This window comes from Haematobia irritans, chromosome 4, assembly GCF_050003625.1.
Source record: "Haematobia irritans isolate KBUSLIRL chromosome 4, ASM5000362v1, whole genome shotgun sequence".
Classification (NCBI taxonomy): Eukaryota; Metazoa; Arthropoda; class Insecta; order Diptera; family Muscidae; genus Haematobia; species Haematobia irritans.
This window is the reverse complement of record NC_134400.1, coordinates 85,471,885-85,496,477: the sequence shown is the minus strand read 5'-3', so window position 1 is coordinate 85,496,477 and position 24,593 is coordinate 85,471,885. Positions and strand designations below refer to the sequence as shown.

The 24,593-nt window shown below is 37.5% G+C and overlaps 1 protein-coding gene across 5 annotated transcripts in view; it reads left to right on the top strand.

The window, feature by feature from the left end:
- Window positions 1-24,593, top strand: part of LOC142235594 (protein rhomboid-like) — a 286,257-nt gene that overhangs the window by 164,689 nt on the left and 96,975 nt on the right. The window contains exon 1 of one of the 5 annotated variants that reach the window (XM_075306856.1): window positions 14,856-15,144. The exons of the other annotated variants lie outside the window; for them this stretch is intronic. The gene's annotated coding sequence lies outside the window, so the exon portion shown is untranslated. Of the gene's footprint in view, window positions 1-14,855; window positions 15,145-24,593 lie in introns of those variants that run through there. 5 annotated transcript variants of the gene reach the window in all.

Here is a 24,593-nt window from a genome sequence, read left to right as displayed (position 1 = left end):
ACTTCTCAGCCAATTCGCCACCTCTCTTATTGCTAATATTTCAGCCTGAAAAACACTACAGTGATTAGGTAATCTTTTCGCTATTTGAAGTTCCAAATCATTAGAATATACTCCGAAACCCACTTGTCCATCCAATTTGGAGCCATCAGTGTAGAAATCTATATATTCTTTATTCCCCGGGGTCTGTGTGCACCACGCCTCACTGTTGGGGATTAGAGTCTCAAACTTTTTGTCGAAAAGTGGACTCGCCAAAGTGTAATCCACTACGTTAGGCACATCTGACATTGTTTTGAGGACAGAACTGTGACCGTAACCTTTTTCCGACCACAGCGATAGTTCGCGCAACCGCACAGCCGTTGTTGCAGCTGACTGTTTGGCCAAAATGTCTAAAGGCAATAGATGCAGCATGACATTAAGTGAATTTGTTCCTGTCTTGCTGAATGCGCCTGAAATACACAAACACGCCATACGCTGAACTTTATCTAAACAAGTCGGTTTCTGAAGTACCGGCCACCAGACTACAACACCATATAGCATTATAGGTCTAACCACTGCCGTGTATAGCCAATGCACAATTTTTGGTTTTAGTCCCCACTTTTTTCCTATTGCCTTTTTGCACGAGTACAAAGCTACAGTTGCCTTCCTCGCCCTTTCTTCAATATTAAGCTTAAAGTTCAGCTTCCTGTCCAAAATAACGCCAAGGTATTTTGCACAATCACCAAAGGGAATTTCAATACCCCCTAAGGAAATAGGCCTAACCGTGGGAGTTTTGCGATCTTTGCAGTACATGACTAATTCTGTCTTTGCGGGATTTACCCCAAGACCATTGTCTTTCGCCCATTTTTCAGTCATCCGGAGGGCCCTCTGAATAATATCTCTGATTGTGGATGGGAATTTTCCCCTGACTGCCAGAGCTACATCATCTGCGTATGCCACCACTTTTATCCTTTCTTTTTCAAGAGTAACCAGAAGGCTATTTATAGCAACATTCCAAAGAAGAGGTGATAGAACTCCTCCTTGGGGAGTGCCTCTTTTCACATACTTTTGTATGTTTGCTTGTCCCAGTGTGGCTGAAATACGTCTCTTCATTAGCAGTTCGTCTAGCAGCCTGAGTATACATGGATCAACATTCAGAGTCGTCAGTCCATTTAATATCGAGCTCGGATGGACATTATTGAACGCCCCTGCGATGTCTAGAAACGCCACGATTGTGTATTCTTTGACAGATAGTGAGCTTTCAATAAAGCTGACTAGTTCATGTAGTGCGGTCTCAGTAGACCTGCCCTTCCTGCCTCCTCACTGGACGTTGTCCAATTGCCCTCCGATGTTTTAATGAAACCTGGAGCGGAGTTGGTGGATGCTAGAACCTTCCGTAGTCTGGAAGCCTCGGACGTATTCTCAATACTGCTGCAGTAAGCATTCCAAGAGTTATGCTGAGCCTTTCTCAGTTCTCGCTTGTATCCTCTCAGAATCTTCTTGTAAGCGTCCCAGTCCTCAGAAGCTCTGGTGGACTTTGCCTTGTTAAAGAGCTTCCTGCAGGATTTCCTCATATTACTTAATTCCGTAGACCACCATGGTGGTCGATGTTTCCCCCTTGGCTTTCCTCTAGGGCATGCAGCTTTCAGTGAGATGTTGAAGGTCTTAGTAATCCGCTCCACTGCGTATTCGATATCTTGCACATTTCTCATATTTGTCTCTGGTATTTCCGGTATCATCATATTGAACGATTCCCTATACCTATTCCAGTCAGCTTTCCTTGCATTTGGCGGAAATATGGTCTTGGTGGTATGAACATCAAATTTGAAACTGATGTAGCGATGATCTGAGAAGCTGTGTTCACTTAAAACATGCCACTCAGATATCATTTCATTCAGTTCTTGCGAGGCCAAGGTGATGTCCTTGCCTGTTTTTAGTGACAAAGGTTGGGACATCTCCCTTGTTGCAAACTACCAGATTAGTACGCAAAATAAACTCTATTAGCGACTCTCCCCTTGCATTAGTATCACTACTTCCCCATATACTATGATGTGCATTCGCATCGCATCCCATAATGAGTTTCGTCTTTGTTTTCCGTGACTCCTCCACTAAGGTCTTAACGGCATATGGAGGCATCTCCCTGTCATGTCCCATGTAGACCGAAGATACCCAATATTTGCATTTGGCTATTTCTAAACTGGCAACGACAGTGTCTGTATTGCACATTGAAGGAAGCAGAAACAAGTTGAGCTCGTTTTTAGCAATTATACAGGCTCGATTTACATCATTACCACTATACTGCAATAGTTTGAACCCCGGAGTACTTAATTCACATATTTTGTTTTTATAAACATATGGTTCTTGAATAAGAACTATATCTATGTCCCCTTTCATCAGGAGAACTTTTAAGGCAGCACATGCAGCCTTACAATGATGAAGATTTATCTGGAGGATCCGTAGGACCATCGAGATTTTCAACAACCGTCACATCAGCCGCTTCAATCGAGTCATCAAGAATGTCCTCTTTAGAGATATCGGTGACTCTCGCAATAACCATAGGTTCAACTTTGGTGAGTTCTGAGGCAGTAGAAGCCTCCTCACGCATACGGTATCTATCCATGTCTTCAAATGTCTTGGTATCCCCCTCGACTTCGCAAGAGGATCCGCTTACTTCTGATTCAGACAGAGGCTTGTCCATTTCTGAATCCTTTAGCTGATCTTTTTTATACACCTTCATTTGGATATAATGAAAGCCATAACATACACGGCCCTGGGACTTTGCTAGATGTGGCAAAGACTGAGTGTTCAATATAAACACTGCATGCCGTCTTGGCCCATCCACTTCATCCAAACGGCCAACCTTCCAATCAGCTGTTGGAAGATCTGGATTGCATTGTTTCAGTCTATTTAAAATAGATTCAGGGTCAGGAGGGTTTGCAGGTATCCACGCATGTGCTCTTGGTCTAGCCGGTATGTCTTTCTTCTCGACTAACTCTAGAGCAGCTCCTTCCCAAACTTCACCAATTAGTATCAGAGCAGCTTTAAAACATTCTATAGACCTCTGGTCCTCAAATGCGACTAGCTTAAATCGTCCTTGATACCAACCAGCCTCTTTGTGTCGAGGATCTGGGCCGGGAAACTTTTCCAGCACCTGTGAGTAGACGCCAGACAAAGCATTCTCAATTTCCCCCCATTTTTGCTTTGGAACCATACCGTCCAATGCTCCTTTATTAATGATAGCCATCACAAGGCTGTCTTTAGCAACTGAGGCAAACGATCGTTGATCCCTTTTGGAGGATGGCAGCTCATCCGGTGATCGTTCCCTTTTTCCAGCCTCAAGAATTCCTTGAGCCCATTTTAAGGAATCGCTTTGTTTAGCCGACAACGTGCTTGGGTCGACTGATCCTAATTTCTTTAGGATAAACAAAGCATTTCTGCGTTCTTTGAATCTCTTTCGTGAGGGATTACCTCCTTTTGATGCCGTTACCTTGGAAAAGGTCCGACTTGTAAAATTGTCGACCCGTCGACTAATTGGGCCTAACTCTTGGTCATTGCCCAAATCTATAACTCCAGTCGATACTCGTCCACTGGGCCCTGAAGTTAGCAACCCAGTGGATGTCTTTGAATTTCTCTGCATGGTGGCCTAATATCCCACCACACTTGAAATTCGTAGTAGGTACTTATTACGATGATTTTATCCGCTATTAAAAAACACGTCCGTTCCGTTCGACGGTTGAAAAAGCGAATAATTATATATAGCCCCCATATAAACCGATCACCAGATTTGACCTCCGGAGCCTCTTGGAAGACCAAAATTAATCTGATTCAGTTGAAATTTTAATTATATATAGCCCCCATATAAACCGATCCCCAGATTTGACCTCCGGCGCCTTTTGGAGAAGCAAAATTCATCCGATCTGCTTGAAATTTGGTACGTGGTGGTAGTATATGATATTTAACAACTATGCCAAAAGTGGTCCATATCAGTCCATAATCATATATAGCCCCCATATAAACCGATCCCGAGATTTGGTTTTGGAACCTCTTGGAGGAGCAAATTTCATATGAGTCATTTGAAATTTGGTACATTGTGCTAGTATATGGCCGTTAACAACCATGCCTAACTAGGTCCATATCGGTCTATAGTTATATATAGCCATCAGATAAATCGATCCCCAATCACACAAAAATTGGTCCATATCAAGTTCATAATTGTATATAGCCCCCATATAAGCGACCCCCATATTTTAATTCTGGTTCTCTACGTATTGTCTAATACATACCACGTATGGACTAACTCAAAATTTAGAAAACGATGTTAAGAAGTTTTAAGATACCACAACCCAAGTAATTCGATTGTCGATGACGGTCTTTCGTAGAAGTTTCTACGCAATCCATGGTGGAGCGTACATAAGATTCGGCCTGGCCTAGCTTACGGCCGTATATACTTGTTTCTTATAGAATTTTATCGTTTATAAGAAAATGTTTAGTTTAAATATTGGTTAGGTTATAGAGGATAACGCCAATCCGTAGATTGGTGGTTTCCACTTAGGCCATGTTAATCCATTGTGATTCCGCGTAGTTGTTTTCTCTCCTCTTCATCAATCGTATTCACGTTTCCAAAATGAGAATTCTAGGTCTTCCATCCCGAAACCTTGCATTCATCAAGTATATCCTTCAGGTTACAGTCCCACATCGGTAATATCCTGAAAGAAAAAGGAAAGTTTCTGCTTAAAGATAATATGGGACACTGAAATATCCTGAAAGAAAGAGGAAAGTTTCTGCTTAAAGATAATATGGGACACTGGCACAGAAAATGATTGAAGTCTTCCGTTCCATTCGGGTGCAGACACCATCTGCAAATATCATCAGTCATTATGCCAATTCTTACCTTGCGTTTTCCAAATGTCCTGTTATGATGCCTATTAGTGGTCTCAAATCCTCCCTATATGTCGCAATCAGAAAATCAGATTTCTTACTACTTTTGTCGTCCCATATCAAGGTAGTTTGCTCGCAGTCCGCAGAGGAATCCCAACGTCCTTTCCATAAATCATTGTATTTGACATTGGTCCTGTAAGGTACCCAGCACAGTAATATTACTCTGTGCTGGGTACCTGCTGTTCAGTGAGAGCTCTAAGCTCTCTGCAAAGCGGTTGACTAGCTTCGACGTTATGTTCGGATTACCTAAGGCCTTTATTGTTGCCAGACTGTCGATGAGGGAGCTGATATCGCTAATCTCCACTCTTCGCAGTAAATACCAATGCTAGTGCTCTCAAAGACTTTCGATAAATAAATAAATAAATGTTTAGGTCTCCAAAGTGTATGCGCCCTTCTTCCCAATCTTCCATACTTGGTATAATCAATTTCAACTTGTTCTCATATACATGCTAAGTCGACATAAAGTCTATTCTAATATCTTGTTCAACTAATGTCACGAGTTCCGTGTGTCTGCATTCCGCGTTTACGAGCGGAATGCATGAGTATCATTTCAGTTGTTGTCCTGATATCCAGATCAAGTGGGTGGACTCCCATCAGTATCTCCAGAGCTGCGGTGGCCGTTGTTCTCATTGCACCAGTCATATAAATAAGTGACTTCCTGTTTATTTTGTTGAATTTCTGTATATGACTCTAATGGTTCGTAATTGTCCACCAGACGTGGCACCCATTGGTAGCTACAGATCTTAAAACTGCTGTAAACAGCCGGTGGAAGAGGGAGGGCTCCATTCCCAACGTCCCGCAACCAGATTTTGGTATGGATGCAGTGCCGCGTAGGCACTTCCTTAGTCTGACAGCTATATTCTCCAGCCAGTTTAGTACGGAGTCTAACACAGCTCCCATATACTTAACCAAAATATTCCTTAAAAACTTACTTCAAAGTAAATGCGATATTGTAAAACAAAACAAACATATACAGCCTTAAGTTCAGCCGAGCCGTCGTAACGGTTTACTTGGAAATGTATAGAATACCAAGAGGAATTGGAATAAAAATTGCATTGTGTAGGGGCCCAAGAAGTAAAACCGAGGAATCGGTCTATATGGGGGTTAGGTTAGGTTAGGTGGCAGCCCGATGTATCAGGCTCACTTAGAACATTCAGTCCATTGTGATACCACATTGGTGAACTTCTCTCTTATCACTGAGTGCTGCCCGATTCCATGTTAAGCTCAATGACAAGGGACCTCCTTTTTATAGCCGAGTCCGAACGGCGTTCCACATTGCACTGAAACCATTTAGAGAATCTTTGAAACCCACGACCTTGTGTATGCAAGGCGGGCATGCTAACCATTGCACCACGGTGGCTCCCATATGGGGGTTATCAGAGAACTGCAAACGGTGGCTTTTTTTCGAATTGCAATCTTACCCACAAAATGTCGGTGGCAGTTAGTAAGACACCAATTACCATGCGATCTTTTACATTGATACAAATGCGAGAATAAAAACAACAATAGTACGTAACAATGTTCGTATGCAGTGTCTTGCAATCTTAAACCAATCGACATCGTAACAACGCTCGGTTCACCAATGTGGTATCACAATGGACTGAATAGTCTAAGTGAGCCTGATACATCGGGCCGCCACCTAACCTAACCTAACATAACGCTCGGTAAACAAAAAACGAGGTTGGCACTTAAGTGTGATTGCACTCAAACACAACAATTACTAGCAGTTGGCATTAGCTCAAGAGAATTGAGAGAGTACCAAATAAGAGAATACCAAACTGCTGAGATATGGGTAACCAATTTGTGTGATTGCTTTACTACGGTGTTTTCGAGAAACCAACACTCATACTAACAAACACGGACAGTCGTCGGTTGCATTGGATCATGGTGGTTGACTTTTTTTTATCAATTGGTGTTTTAAGATTGCAAATGTTGGTGTTTACAAAATACACTGGTCGGTTGCGGTAGATCGCAACCGTTCTCTGTTTTCGAATTTAAGGCAATCGGATAAAAATTGCGGTGTACAGCAACCTCAGAAGTCAAATGTGGAGATCTGTCTATATGGGGGCTATACCAAAATATGGACCTCGAACTTCAGGCAAATAGGATAAAAATTGCGGTGTGTAGAAGCTCAACAAGTCAAATCGGGACATCGGTTTATATGGGGGCTATATCAAAACACGAACCGATATAACCATCTTCGAACTTGACCTGCATGCAGATAAAAAAACGAATCTGTAACAGATTTCAGCACGATGGATGTTGTCCGGACAGTCAGACGGACATGTTTATACACCCTCCAAAAAAATCGCTTCTCTTACATATGTTCCAAACATATTTTGCAGGAAGCACATATATTATTGGATACTGCCGAAACATTAATATGTTTGTTTTATGTGAACATATTATATGTTTGGAAGCATTTTGAGCCGAAAAGTATTATATACTTGGAACAGTTTTCCCCAAAGAAGATTGTGCTCGTTCCCTCACATAATTTTCTCTTCCACGAAATTTTTGAGTTCTTCGCATCTTTTTCTGTAATACACATATGTCGGTTTTTTTTTCAAATGTCTATTCTCTTCGTTCTGAATGTCTATTCTCTTCATTGCGAATACTCATTCTAATAATCAAATTAAATAATATTTAGACTTAAGCATATTAAATTTTTGGCCTTATTATGAAACAGTTTTCCGAAACAACATACAAGCGGTTTCACAGAAATTGCTCTCATTTCATTCTCTCGCTGTGTTATGTTGATATCTTTTTATTCAACCCTCCCGTTTTCCATCTCTATTTCCTTCTCTATTCTAACCCTCTTCTCTAAACTCCTCTCTGAATAAAGTATCACAACATATATATGTTTACTCGAAACATATATATATATATATATATATATATATATATATATATATATATATATATACACAGTCTCACATAAGTTTACATACCCTTGAGGTTTTTACCTTATAACTAAACATGTTTCTTGTTGTTGTTTATAATCCAGACTAAAAACATGTTCTTGAAAATGGACAAATACTTTGTTTTTCAAATTAATTTACAAAATCTAAAGCATATATATGCATATTTTATTATATTTTAATAATTAAAGAAAATACAATTTCTTAAACCGTATGTAAACTTGTGTAAGACTGTGTATATATATATATATATATATATATATATATATATATATATATATATATATATATATATATATATATATATATATATATATATATATATATATATATATATATATATATATATATATATATATATATATATATATATATATGTTTCGAGTAAACATATATATGTTGTGATACTTTATTCAGAGAGGAGTTTAGAGAAGAGGGTTAGAATAGAGAAGGAAATAGAGATGGAAAACGGGAGGGTTGAATAAAAAGATATCAACATAACACAGCGAGAGAATGAAATGAGAGCAATTTCTGTGAAACCGCTTGTATGTTGTTTCGGAAAACTGTTTCATAATAAGGCCAAAAATTTAATATGCTTAAGTCTAAATATTATTTAATTTGATTATTAGAATGAGTATTCGCAATGAAGAGAATAGACATTCAGAACCAAGAGAATAGACATTTGAAAAAAAAACCGACATATGTGTATTACAGAAAAAGATGCGAAGAACTCAAAAATTTCGTGGAAGAGAAAATTATGTGAGGGAACGAGCACAATCTTCTTTGGGGAAAACTGTTCCAAGTATATAATACTTTTCGGCTCAAAATGCTTCCAAATATATAATATGTTCACATAAAACAAACATATTAATGTTTCGGCAGTATCCAATAATATATGTGCTTCCTGCAAAATATGTTTGGAACATATGTAAGAGAAGCGATTTTTTTGGAGGGTGTATAAACATGTCCGTCTGACTGTCCGGACAACATCCATCGTGCTGAAATCTGTTACAGATTCGTTTTTTTTTATCTGCATGCAGGTCAAGTTCGAAGATGGTTATATCGGTTCGTGTTTTGATATAGCCCCCATATAAACCGATGTCCCGATTTGACTTGTTGAGCTTCTACACACCGCAATTTTTATCCTATTTGCCTGAAGTTCGAGGTCCATATTTTGGTATAGCCCCCATATAGACAGATCTCCACATTTGACTTCTGAGGTTGCTGTACACCGCAATTTTTATCCGATTGCCTTAAATTCGAAAACAGAGAACGGTTGCGATCTACCGCAACCGACCAGTGTATTTTGTAAACACCAACATTTGCAATCTTAAAACACCAATTGATAAAAAAAAGTCAACCACCATGATCCAATGCAACCGACGACTGTCCGTGTTTGTTAGTATGAGTGTTGGTTTCTCGAAAACACCGTAGTAAAGCAATCACACAAATTGGTTACCCATATCTCAGCAGTTTGGTATTCTCTTATTTGGTACTCTCTCAATTCTCTTGAGCTAATGCCAACTGCTAGTAATTGTTGTGTTTGAGTGCAATCACACTTAAGTGCCAACCTCGTTTTTTGTTTACCGAGCGTTATGTTAGGTTAGGTTAGGTGGCGGCCCGATGTATCAGGCTCACTTAGACTATTCAGTCCATTGTGATACCACATTGGTGAACCGAGCGTTGTTACGATGTCGATTGGTTTAAGATTGCAAGACACTGCATACGAACATTGTTACGTACTATTGTTGTTTTTATTCTCGCATTTGTATCAATGTAAAAGATCGCATGGTAATTGGTGTCTTACTAACTGCCACCGACATTTTGTGGGTAAGATTGCAATTCGAAAAAAAGCCACCGTTTGCAGTTCTCTGATAACCCCCATATGGGAGCCACCGTGGTGCAATGGTTAGCATGCCCGCCTTGCATACACAAGGTCGTGGGTTTCAAAGATTCTCTAAATGGTTTCAGTGCAATGTGGAACGCCGTTCGGACTCGGCTATAAAAAGGAGGTCCCTTGTCATTGAGCTTAACATGGAATCGGGCAGCACTCAGTGATAAGAGAGAAGTTCACCAATGTGGTATCACAATGGACTGAATGTTCTAAGTGAGCCTGATACATCGGGCTGCCACCTAACCTAACCTAACCCCCATATAGACCGATTCCTCGGTTTTACTTCTTGGGCCCCTACACAATGCAATTTTTATTCCAATTCCTCTTGGTATTCTATACATTTCCAAGTAAACCGTTACGACGGCTCGGCTGAACTTAAGGCTGTATATGTTTGTTTTGTTTTACAATATCGCATTTACTTTGAAGTAAGTTTTTAAGGAATATTTTGGTTAAGTATATGGGAGCTGTGTTAGACTCCGTACTAAACTGGCTGGAGAATATAGCTGTCAGACTAAGGAAGTGCCTACGCGGCACTGCATCCATACCAAAATCTGGTTGCGGGACGTTGGGAATGGAGCCCTCCCTCTTCCACCGGCTGTTTACAGCAGTTTTAAGATCTGTAGCTACCAATGGGTGCCACGTCTGGTGGACAATTACGAACCATTAGAGTCATATACAGAAATTCAACAAAATAAACAGGAAGTCACTTATTTATATGACTGGTGCAATGAGAACAACGGCCACCGCAGCTCTGGAGATACTGATGGGAGTCCACCCACTTGATCTGGATATCAGGACAACAACTGAAATGATACTCATGCATTCCGCTCGTAAACGCGGAATGCAGACACACGGAACTCGTGACATTAGTTGAACAAGATATTAGAATAGACTTTATGTCGACTTAGCATGTATATGAGAACAAGTTGAAATTGATTATACCAAGTATGGAAGATTGGGAAGAGGGGCGCATTATTTCCTTCTCTATTCTAACCCTCTTCTCTAAACTCCTCTCTGAATAAAGTATCACAACATATATATGTTTACTCGAAACATATATATATATATATATATATATATATATATATATATATATATATATATATATATATATATATATATATATATATATATATATATATATATATATATATATATATATATATATATATATATATATATATATATATATATGTGTGTGTGTTAGTTTAGGAACATTACATCACTTAAATATATTGTGTTTAAAAATTGTGCCCGCAACACATTTTGTTTATATCGGAACATATGAAAAACATATTTTTCTAACAGTGTACACCCATAGAAAAAACCATGAACGGCGTAGTTATTGCGAAACGATCCGTTCATGAAAGTGATTCAATACGCATGGCAATGAAAATGACACCATGCGTTGTCAAAACAACGAAACAATATTAAAAAAGATTTCCGCTACCGTGACTCGAAACTGTGTTGCCTGCACCATACGTGTTAACAGTCGCCTTAGCACATTACACCAACGGTGGAGTTGCCCTAACAACGTCTAACAATTATTTTAAGAGTTTTCATGAGTTCAAGAGTTTTCATTCCGTTTTGATTTTTGTGAACGTTTCCGTTCAATGTTGATACCATCCGTTCACGATTGTGGAACGCAATTTTTCTATTAATGTACCAGTCAGTCCATGTATTTGTTTTTCGCAGGATTCCGATTGCAATTATTAACCGATTTTGACGAAATTTGGTTCAGAGCGTTTTTTGTTTTGGCACAAGGAATTTCGTAAAATTTGGATCAAATTTAGACATAGCCCCTTATATATATACCGCCCGATTTCACCAAACGGGGTCGTATTGTACTTATTTTCTAATCGATCGCCTTCAAATTGAACGCAAAGTATTTTTTAAGCACCCTTAAAATACGCAACATTTTATCAAAACAGATTCAGATTTGGATATAGCTCCCATATATATGTATCGCCCAGTTAGTCTAAATTTGGCCATAATATCCTTATTACACTAGTTGACAAAAAACAAGTATATACGGCCGTAAGTTCGGCCAGGCCGAAGCTTATGTACCCTCCACCATGGATTTCGTAGAAACTTCTACTGAAGACTGTCATCCAAAATTTCATTTGACAAAATTTTCTATAGAAATAAAATTTCGACAAAATTTTTTATAGAAATAAAATTTAAAAAATTTTTCTATAGAAATAAAATTAAAAAAAAAAATTCTATAGAAATAAAATTTTGACAAAATTTTCTATAGAAATAAAATTTTGGTAGATTATTTTTGGCTCGAGTGGCAACAATGATTATGAACCGAATAAAATTTTAACAAAATTTTCTATAGAAATAAAATTTTGACAAAATTTTCTATAGATATAAAATTTTGACAAAATTTTCTATAGAAATAAAATTTTGAAAAAATTTCTATAGGAATAAAATTTTAGTAGATTATTTTTGGCTCGAGTGGCAATCATGATTATTAACCGATATGGACCAATTTTTGTGTGATTGGGGATCGGCTATATATAACTCCTCCAAGAGGCTCCGGAGGACAAATCTGGGGATCGATTTATATGCGGCCTATATATAATTATGGACCAATTCTTGCATGGTTGTTAGAGACCATAAACTAACACCACGTACCAAATTTCAGCCGGATCGGATGAAATTTGCTTCTCTTAGAGGCTCTGTAAGCCAAATCGGGGGATCGGTTTATATGGGGGCTATATGTAATTATGGACCGATATGGACCAATTTTTGCATGGTTGTTAAAGACCATATACTAACACCATGTACCAAATTTCGGCCGAATCGGATGAAATTTGCTTCTCTTAGAGGCTCCGCAAGCCAAATCGGGGGATCGGTTTATATGGGGGCTATACGTAAAAGTGGACCGATATGGACCAATTTTTGCATGGTTGTTAAAGACCATATACTAACACTATGTACCGAATTTCAGCCGGATCGGATGAAATTTGCTTCTCTTAGAGCAATCGCAAGCCAAATTTGGGGGTCCGTTTATATGGGGGCTATACGTAAAAGTGGACCGATATAGCCCATTTGCAATACCATCCGACCTACATCAATAACAACTACTTGTGCCAAGTTTCAAGTCGATAGCTTTTTTCGTTCGGATGTTAGCGTGATTTCAACAGACGGACGGACATGCTCAGATCGACTCAGAATTCCACCACGACCCAGAATATATATACTTTATAGGGTCTTAGAGCAATATGTCGATGTGTTACAAACGGAATGACAATGTTAATATACCCCCATCCTATGGTGGAGGGTATGAAAATGCATGTACACTTGATGAAAGTCAACTTTTCTTATGTACATTGAGCTGCTGAATTCGAAAAAAAATTTAATTTCTAACTCGAGATATATTGTGTTTCTAACTCGAGATATATTGTGTTTAGTGAAAAAAGAGCGAAAATTTAAAAATAACGGGATATCTAAAAAACTGTTCCATAAAAATTTTACATTTTAAACATTTTTTTTTTCGAATTCAGCAGCTCAAAATACATAAGAAAAGTTGATTTTCATCAAGTGTACATTTTGAGTGTAAACTAGTGTTATTAGCCACCCTTAGTCAAATGCCAATGTATAACTCGATCTAACTAATATTTAGATATAGCGCTTACGCGTACATATATAAATATTATCTGATTTTTAAAAATTTTGCTATTTTACCCATACTATTTGAGCGGTTTCCTTTTTTAATAATGGACTTAATTTTAGTGTTATACTAATACTTAAGGTGTGAAAAACTTGCAATTTTGACGACTTCCATTAAAAATTCTTGAACGGAGCTAATATCGTAATTTTTGGGGCAAAAATCGCTATTTTTAGTAAAAATCGTCAAAGTGCCGATAAAATTGTTAGCCCTGCCTCCCGGTTTCCATCTCTATTTCTTTCTCTATACTCTCTCTCTCTGTCGCTCTCTAAATAAAATATCACAACATATATATGTTTACTAGAAATTTGTAAATTTATACATGTTACATTCACCCATATTATTTTTATGAAACATTCAAGCCCCAAACATAATATATTCTAACATATTAACATATGTGTCCCAAACATTTATTGTGTTAGTTTAGGAACATTACATGTTTGTACTTAAATATATTGTGTTTAAAAATTGTGCCCGAAACACATTTTGTTCATATCGGAACATATGAAAAACATATTTTTCTAACAGTGCACTTTATATAGACAGAAATGGATGTTTCCATGTGTTACAAACGGAATGACAAACTTATTATACCCCCATCACCAGCGAAGTGGGTTCGGCTAGTAACGAATAATTTTCATAGTGTCAATGAAAACTTTTCGTTGGCTCAATTTTAATAAAATTTTCTTTGTATGTACTGCAGAGTATACGATTAAGTCGATAAAGCCTTTCCATATTTTTGTGATATGACCAAATATGGACAATCACCCACATGCTGCCACAGCACCACCATGGATTGACAAGTGCTATTGAAATTGCTCTTGACTATTTTCAATTTCTTTCGTTACCTTATCTGGAGTTTGGCCTACCTAACATTTTTTTGGTTAACTCAAATTCGTGTCTAATTTCAGATTTATTTTGTGATAATCTGCTTTGTTTTTGGTAATAATTTAACATTGAATCCGACAATTAGTCAATATCATTTGAAAGAAGAAACGAAAAAAACTCAGTGATTTTGGTTACTTCAAACATTCGACTGTCAAACGTGCAAACTCGAACAAATGGCCAAATTTGATTTCACTTGGTTTTGAGGAAAACGTGAGTTTTTTCTAAGAATCCAACGATGAATAAAATCGAGATTTCTATTTTCTATGTGCTGGGTATGCTCTACTGCTAATGCTGGTGCTCTTGATGTTGTCTTCCGTAAATGAAGTTCTTTTCTTTTTATGATGTGACACTTTTTTATGATGGAATCGGAATCGGTTTTGGAATCTTGGGCTATGTTGTTTTCTTTGCAGTTTTGTTTTTTCTTTATTATTCTTATTTTGTTTTATTTCGAATGCCTGAATGATGTTGGCCCGCTTTGTTACCATTTGTGTGGGGCTTTTTATGGCGAAAAAAAATTTGATTTCTTTACTTCTCCGGGAGTCTCTCTCGGTCGCTTGGAACATTACAAGTCGTTGTTATTCATTCAGCCGAAAGTGGAACCGCATTGTTGTGTTGCCCCCATCCCTTGGCGTTGATTATTGTGCAATTACGAAAGGCAAGTGGCATTAACAAAATAATAAAACCACAACGGATTGTTTGTCATCACTAACATCAAGTGCCGCATCGGCACTCGTCTGTTGTGTGAAATTTCGCTCCATATTACAGAGAGGCTGAAACTTCATTCACTATTGCGAGCTGGAGGTAGCCATCGCTGTAGCGTTTGTCATTTTACATTCTAAAATTTCTACATCAAGGTAAGTGGTGGAGACACAACGAAGTGAGGAGCAATGTCAGTAACTTCAGAAGATGGTAACTAAAGTTTTTGTATTTTTTTTTTATTCAATGATAAAAGTGAAAATTTGACTCTAACTCGGAGCCATGGAAATTAAAGTGGCCTCGTATTGCGTAGACGACATTCATTCAGCTCCAGTAAGCTGGTAATTATTGTTTTGTGCCATTTTCTTTGTAGCGCCTTTAATGCTTTCCAAAGCCACTAGTACTTGGACTACTGTACTAGGGCAACTATTGGTGGAGCACTTTCTATTTTGTCTGTTTTTTTGTTTTTTTTTTTATTTTTATTTTATTTTAATGCAATTTTTATTTTATTGCGTGAAAGAGGGCCATGAATATCCGTGCCTTTAATTTATGTTGGATTTTTCCAAAATATGAAGCTCAAGACATTGCATTCAACCTTATGCATGCTTTATCTCAAGCAATTGTCTTCGATCCTTCTTGGTATGAAGTACCAACACGCAAAGAAAAAAAGTTTGGAAAACGTGTACCGATAACGTGTTTCTTTTGTTAGAGTTTTTTGAATTTTTTCGAAATTTTTTAACTTTTATCACCAAAAAATTTGTTACAAAATTTTTATGTTTTCAATAACAAAAAATATTTTTGAACCTAAAACAAAGTCCGTTTCGTTTATATCAAGCACAATTCTTTTCTCACTTTCAGTCTTTAATAAGACACATTTTACATTTGAACATCGTTTCGGAACCCACGACCCTTGGTATGCAAGGCGTATGTACTAACCATTGCTCCACGGTGCCCAACTAAATGCATGTTTCTGTTAAATAAAGTTTGTTTAATCGTTTGTATAATAAATATAACTGTTTGTCTGTTGATGACAATAACAGCTACGTCACCCAGTGGATAGTGTGTTGGCTTACAAATTGTATGGTCCGCGGTTCGATTCTCCGTCCAGACGAAAGATAAAACAAGTATATACGGCCGTAAGTTTGGCCAGGCCGAATCTTATGTACCCTCCACCATGGATTGCGTAGGGAGCCACGGTGGTGCAATGACTAGCATGCCCGCCTTGCATACACAAGGTAATGCTGGAGACATTTCTGAGGGTTTCAAAGCTTCTCTAAGTGGTTTCACTGCATTGTGGAACGCCGTTCGGACTCGGCTATAAAAAGGGACCTCCTTTGTCATTGAGTTTAACATGGAATCGGGCAGCACTCAGTGATAAGAGAGAAGTTCACCAATGATGTATCACAATGGACTTAATAGTCTAAGTGAGCCTGAAATATCAGGCTGCCACTATACCTAACCTAACCTATGGATTGCGTAGAAACTTCTACGAAAGACTGTCATCCACAATCGAATTACTTGGGTTGTGGTATTTTAAAACTTATTAACATCGTTTTCTAAATTGTGAGTTAGTACATACGTGGTATATATCAGACAAAAAAGTTATGTATAGGTAAGTCTACTAATAATTACGAATCGATATGGACTTTTTGCACGATACGTAGAGAGCCAGAATTGAAATATGGGGTTCGATTATATGGGGGCTATATACAATTATGAACTTTACATGAACCAATTTTTGTGTGATTGGGGATCCATTTATCTGAGGGCTATATATAACTATAGACCGATATTGACCTAGTTAGGCATGGTTTTTAACGGCCATATACTACCACCACGTACCAAATTTCAACCAGATCGGATGAATTTTGCTTCTCCAAAAGGCACTGGAGGTCAAATCTGGGGGATCGGTTTATATGGGAGCTATGTATAATTATGGACTGATGTGAACCAATTCCTGCATGGTTGTTGGATACCATATACTAACATCACGTACCACATTTCAACCGAATCGGATGAATTTTGCCTTTCCAAGGGGCTCCGGAGGTCAAATCTGGCTTATATATAATTATGGACCGATTTCGACCAATTTTTGCATGGGTGTTTGAGGCCATATATTAACACCACGTACCAAATTTCAACTGAATCAGATGAATTTTGGTCTTCCAAGAGGCTCCGAAGGTCAAATCTGGTGATCGGTTTATATGGGGGGTATATATATATATTTATGGACCGATGTGTACCAATTTTTGTATGGTCATTAGAGACCCTATACTAGCACAATGTACCAAATTTCAACTGACTCGGATGAAATTTGCTCCTACAAGAGGCTCCAAACCCAAATCTCGGGATCGGTTTATATGGGGGCTATATATGATTATGGACTGATATGGACCACTTTTTGCATGGTTGTTAAATATCATATACTTCCACCACGTACCAAATTTCAACCAGATCGGATGAATTTTGCTTCTCCAAAAGGCACCGGAGGTCAAATCTAGGGATCGGTTTATATGGGAGCTATATATAATTATGGACTGATATGAACCAATTCCTGCACGGTTGTTGGATACCATATACTAACATCACGTACCAAATTTCAACCGAATCTGATGAATTTTCCTAGCCTTGCTAGCTCATCTGATTCGCAGTTCCCCGGTATGTTCCTATGGCCAGGCACCCATAGTAGGTGAATATTGTGCTGCTCAGCCATCTTATTGAGAGATTTGCGGCTGTCGATGGCCGTTTTCGAGTTGAGGAACACAGAGTCCAAGGCCAAAATGTCTAAAGGCAATATATGCAGTATGACATTAAGGGAATTTGTTCCTGTCTTGCTGAATGCACCTGAGATACACAAGTACGCCATACGCTGAACCTTGTCTAAGCTTGCCGGTTGGTGAAGTGCCGGCCACCAGACTGCAACACCATATAGCATTATAGGTCTAACCACTGCCGTGTACAGCCAATGCACAATTTTTGGTTTTAGCCCCTACTTTTTCCCTATTGCCTTTTTGCACGAGTATAAAGCTACTGTTGCTTTCCTCGCCCTTTCTTCAATATTAAGCTTAAAGTTCAGCTTCCTGTCCAAAATAAAGTCAAGGTATTTTGCACACTCACTAAAGGGAATTTCAATATCCCCTAAGGAAATGGGCCTAACCGTGGGAGTTTTGCGATCCTTGCAGTACATGACTAGTTCTGTCTTTGCAGGATTTACCCCAAGACCATTATCTTTCGCCCATTTCTTAGTCATCCGGAGGGCTCTCTGTATAATATCTCTAACTGTTGATGGGAATTTTCCCCTGACTGTTAGCGCCACATCATCTGCCTATGCCATCACTTATATCCTTTCTTTTTCTAGGGAAACCAGAAGGTTGTTTACAGCAACATTCCAAAGAAAAGGTGATAGAACTCCTCCTTGAGGAGTGCCTCTGTTCACATACCTTTGTATGTTTGCTTGTCCTAGTGTGGCTGAAATGCGTCTCTTCCTTAGAACTTCGTCTAACAGCCTAAGTATACCTGGATCAACATTCAGAGTTGTCAGTTGTCTAGAAACGCCACGATGGCAGATAGTGAGCTTTCAATAAAGCTGAGTAGTTCATGTAATGCGGTCTCAGTAGACCTGCCCTTCGAGTATGCATGTTGTCGTTTCGAGAGCAAACTTGAATCGACGCTAGCTCTAAAATAAATATCTATCATCCTCCCCAGAGTCTTAAGTAGGAATGATGATAAGCTGATTGGTCGGAAATCCTTCGCATTCGAGTGAGACGCTTTTCCCGCTTTAGGTATGACAACGAATTTTGATTCCCTCCACTTTCCTGGAATATATGCTAAGTTGATACATCCTATATATATCGCCGACAACCAGGTGATAATTCTGTCAGCCACCGCTTGCAACTCCGCCGGAGTAATTCCATCAGGTCCGGGGGATTTGAATGATCCAAAGCTATTTAACGCCCATTTTATTATAGATTCCGATACAATTTCCTTGATAGGAAACGACCGCTGAGCCACTGTGGCACCGCCAGTACATGGTTCAACCGTCTGATTTCCGGGAAAATGTGTGTCCAATAGTACCTCCAGCGTCTCCTCACTGGACGTTGTCCAATTGCCCCCCGATGTTGTAATGAAACCTGGAGCGGAGTTCGTGGATCCTAGCCCCTTCCGTAGTCTGGAAGCCTCGGACGTATTCTCAATGCTGCTGCAGTAATCAATCCAAGAGTTATGCTGAGCATTTCACAGTTCTCGCTTGTATCCTCTCAGATTCTTCTTGTAAGCGTCCCAATCCACAGGAGCTCTGGTGGACTTTGCTTTGTTAAAGAGCTTCCTGCACGATTTCCTCATATTACCTAACTCCGTAGACCACCATGGTGGTCGATTTTTCCCCCTTGGCTTCCCTCTAGGGCATGCAGCTTTCAGTGAAATGTTGAAGACCTTAGTAATCCTCTCCACTTCGTGTTCGATAACTTGCACAGTGCTCATATTTGTCTCTGGTATTTCCGGTATCATCATATTGAACGATTGCCTATACCTATTCCAGTCAGCTTTCCTAATATTTGACGGAAATATGGTCTTCATACCACATGAACATCAAATTTGAAACTGATGTAGCGATGATCTGAAGCTATGTTCACTTAAAACCTGCCAATCAGATATCATTTCATTCAGTTCTTGCGAGGCCAAGGTGACGTCCAAAACCTCTTGCTCTGTTTTTAGTAACAAAGGTTGGGGCATCTCTCTTATTGCAAAGTACCAAATTAGTACGCAAACTAAACTCTAAGAGTGACTCTCCTCTTGTATTAATGTCACCACTTCCCCATATACTATGATGTGCATTTGCATCGCATCCCATAATGAGTTTTGTCCTTGTTTTCAATGACTCCTCAACTAAGGTGTTAACGGCACATGGAGGCATCTCCCTATCATGTCCCATGTAGACCGTAGATACCCAATATTTGCATTTGGCTATTTCTAAACTGGCAACGACAGTGTCTGTATTGCACATTGAAGGAAGCAGAAACAAGTTGAGCTCGTTTTTAGCAATTATACAGGCTCGATTTACATCATTACCAGTATACTGCAGTAGTTTGAACCGCGGAGTACTGGAGGAGCTGGAGGAAAAGGAACCAATTAAAAACGTCTTGTGTGAGTGTCCTGCTTTTTGTGTAAGGCGTAAGCGAATTTTAGAGGCATATAGCTTTAGATTACTGGCGGATCTGGCAAACCTTAAGCAGTCTGCTAATGTTTTTTGGAACAATCTGGTTGGTTCAACAAAAGAAAATAATAGAGAAGGTTCAGTGGTTAAAACTAGAAGTGCCCATATGTAATAGGTACTTTTAGTTAAATGTGGTATCACAATGGACTGAATAGTCTAAGTGAGCCTGAAACTTAATCGGCCTGCCACTTTAACCCAACCTAACCTATGGATCTCAAATAACTTTAAATTCAAAATTTCTGACAAATCTTATGAACATTTGAGACTGGGAAAAATTTATTAAAACAAATCGGAAGATGGGTTTATATGTAGGTTAGGTATGCTGTCAGCCCGATATTTCAGGCTCACTTAGGCTATTCAGTCAATTGTGATGCCACAGTGGTGCACTTCTCTCTTATCACTGAGTGTTGCCCGATTCTATGTTAAGCTCAATGACAAGGGACTTCCTTTTTATAGCCGAGTCCGAACGGCGTTCTACATTGCAGTGAAACCGCTTAGAGAAGCTTTGAAATACTCGGAAATGTCACCAGCATTACTGAGATGGGATAATCTACCACTGAAAAAAACTTTTTGGTGTTTGGTCGAAACTGGGTTTGAACCCACGACCCTGTGTATGCAAGGTGGGCATGCTAACCATTGCACCACGGTGGCTCCCAAATGTAGGTGCTATATCACAAAATTGTCCGGTATGACCCATCTTCGAACTCGTGACGCCTGTCAAAAATTCAGAACGTTAGGTTCTACTGGCATATTGCCTTAAAATTATACCTTTATCAAGAGGATCTAGAATATTGGATCAATAATCGATATTTTAATATGTTAAAAATTGACAATACACAGAAAAAAATTTCACGAAAATTTTTCCAATTAAAATCTTAATTGAGTTTTAAAAAATATTCAATTAAAAATTTAATTGATTCAACAAATTTTTTAATTGAAATAAAAATCAATCACACAAATTAATAGTATCAATTAAATATTTAATTGGATCAATTAATTTTCTAATTGACTGTCAATTAATTTTTTAATTGATACTATCAATTCTGTGATTGAAGACATTTCAATTAAAAAATTAATTGGATCAATTAATTTCGTGATTGAATCAGAAAAAAATTTTTTTTGTGTACAATTGATCAATTGAGCCCATATTCTAGTAAAACCTACTTTGTATATCACCGTGAAATTTCACTTTGAATGGCCTGAAATCCAGTACTTCGTTGTTCGATTAAAAACCCTAATGGAATCAAATTTGTCGAAATATTTCTTTATCTACAAAGATAGGAAGTGCTTTTCAAATTTTGTTTCTACGACTCCGGCTCCGACTCCACAGCTCTGATAGTTAGTGCTATAGAAGATTACATTTAGCCAACTTTGAATACTATCGGTTGAGAAATAAGGGATTTGAAGTCAAATTTACAAAAATCGGGCGGTAGGTATATATGGGAGCTAGTGTTGGAAAAGTAACGAGTATTTGATTACAAGTACTCGGTACTGAATAATTTTTTGAGTACTCGTTACTAGTACTCGTTAGAGTACTCAATATCTTCAATGCGAGTTTTTTTCTTCTAATGGTAAGTAAGTTGGCGGTTCTCGACTTCTTAGAAAATATTAATTGAAGTTTTCGAAAATCGTTTTATCAGTTAAAATAACACGAAAAGGATATATGGCTTAACCTTTGAAGAAAGTGAAACATTTATCTGATTTATTAAAAACGTTTGCATTTGAAAAAAATTGCATTGGGTGTAGGTGGGAGCTATAATTTAAAGCATCACATGGATCACGTCCAGCGTTGCCAGAATTGTTTCACCAAAAACCGCTAGATTTGTCGAAAAAACTAGCCAAAAAAAGCTAAAAATTTTAAAAAATAGCTAGAAAAAAAGCTAAATTTTTTTGTACCAAAAATCACATTTTTTATTGAAATTTAACAAACTTAAAGGCTTTATTTCACTTAAAATGCATACTATTTTAATTGTATTCAATTTAATTCCATTTCTGTGAGACTGTAAGAAAATCTAAGTCATATCAGCTCTGTTGGCGTACTCGATACATTTTGATAACTATCACAAATTTTTACTGGAAGTCCTTCGTTTATATTTCCTTGTAAAAACATTTTTCCCAGTGAACTTGCAATTGTCAGCTGGTTAATCATGTCACATAGAACTGCATTAGAAAATATCTATATATTTCGTTTTAACTGAATTAATGATAAATTCGTGAACGTGTACACTTCTCCTAATTTTACCCAAGAGAATAAAACCTATTCTAACTGTCTTGCAAGTTTATAATGAATAACTTTTATTCGAAAATTTCCCAAACCTATTGTTGTCCAATTTTCGTAAATGTAAATCCATCCCATTAATAAATAGCAGATTTGTTTTGATCCTATCACTACGAATTTTTTATTGCATTTTTTGGTGTTAAAAAAAAAATACCACATTCAAAACTTTATTTCCTTAATTATTTCTATGTTCGGTTCCAAAGATTTTGTACACTAATGATTTTTGTATTGATTCCGAGTCAAATTTGAATTTATTCGTTTTCTCAGCTTTTTCTTCATGAGCTATCACAGTGCTTTAAAAACGTGCTAACGAAAACTTAAATTTTCAAATTCAGACTCGACTTTAAGTAGAAATTATTTTATGTATACGTTTTTAAAATAAAATGTTTAAAAACCTCTTCTATTTTTGAACGTTATTTTGGTATGTGGTCAAGATACAAAAACTCCACAAATTTAAAGACTATTAATTTAAAGATTTTTTTAGAATTGACCCTAGCCTTCTTTCATGAAAAGATGCCCATTTTTAAGTTGAATCACTTAACTATAAGGACAAAACGACTTTATCGGCTTTTGGACAAGGAAAACAGTTTATATAAGAGAAATTCACAAATGCTATTATAACCAAAATTCGCGTTCGTATTTTAAGGACATGAAATCTTTGGCCTCACGACAATATTTTTTCAGTGTACAAAGCAATTCAAATCTACTATTTTAATTTAGTAATATCAAAAGGATAAACGAGTCAAATGCTAATATTCCTAATAATTTACTGACAGTTTATATAAGGAATTTGTATGGTAATAGTAGATTTAAAGTTTAGGATAACTTTTATGAATACGAGGCAAGAACTTTACAACAAGGTGTATTTGCTGCAAAAATGCCCGCATAATGGCTGGAATAATTATTAATGTTTCAATTGAGATTGGAAACATGGGAAAAACCTTATTCTGGCAGCAAGGCTTAGATAAAAACGAAGTTTTATCCACATTTCAATAGGAACATGTCGAAAATAAAAAAGCCAAAAATAGCTAAAAGGGTCATGAAAAAAGGCCAGAAAAAAAGCTAAAAGCTAAATGCATTTTTTTCCCGCTAAACGTCTTCAAAAAAAGCCAAATCTAGCGGGAAAAAAGCTAAATTGGCAACGCTGATCACGTCTCATGCGAATAGTATGAATAATAATGTCGTTGACTTCAGCTGGTTCAATCCAATTGTTTTCAGAGAAGGTACCCAAGCTTATTCAAAAACCCTTGGAAAATTTCAACATTGGGTCTCACGATAAAAATGATCGCTAAATATTTTCATCCACTGTCAATGGTGGAAAATGGTGGATTTAAAAAGTTTGCAAATTGCAAGCATCAGTAATACACAATGCCATTTAGATATACCCTGACGAAAAAATACCAAATAGTGAATACGAAATTGGCTCTAAAAATTTGAATGATTGGTGAAAATCTTTTTCTAACGAGATCCATATATCTACAACACCACATTTTATAACACTAGAATAAAACTGGATAATGTAATTTGCTTTTCTATACTGTTTTTAAATTTAAAAAAGAGGAAGAAAGTGCCCACAATGTCTTTTTTATTTTTTTTTATAAAAGTAACGAGTAGTAACGAGTCCTCAATTCAAAAGTAACGAGTAGTCAAAAGTAATCAAAATTTACAACACTAATGGGAGCTATAGCTAAATCTGAACCGATTTCGATGATTTTTTGCACATGTTGTTAGTATTGTAGAAGATTATGGTAAGCCAAATTTGAATATATGATAGCTATATCTAAATCTGAACCGATTTGGATGAAATTTTGCACACTTGAAGGGTGATGACGATGATTACTTGTTGCCAAATTTGGTGACGTAAAAAAAAGCTCAAAGTGACCCCAAAATAAATTTTGACAAAATTTTTTAAAAATATAATTGTCTCCTGGTATACATCTTTGGTACACATTCTTTTGTATATCTCTGTGTCTGTTTTTAATCTATAGCAATTGTTTTGTTTTGAACCCACCCATTTTGCTATTTTTGTTTTTCAAGTTTAAATTGAGTCAATTTCAAAATCATTACAACCAGATGCCACTTCTTGCGATATTTGGCAAGAGGGTGGGAGAAACAGC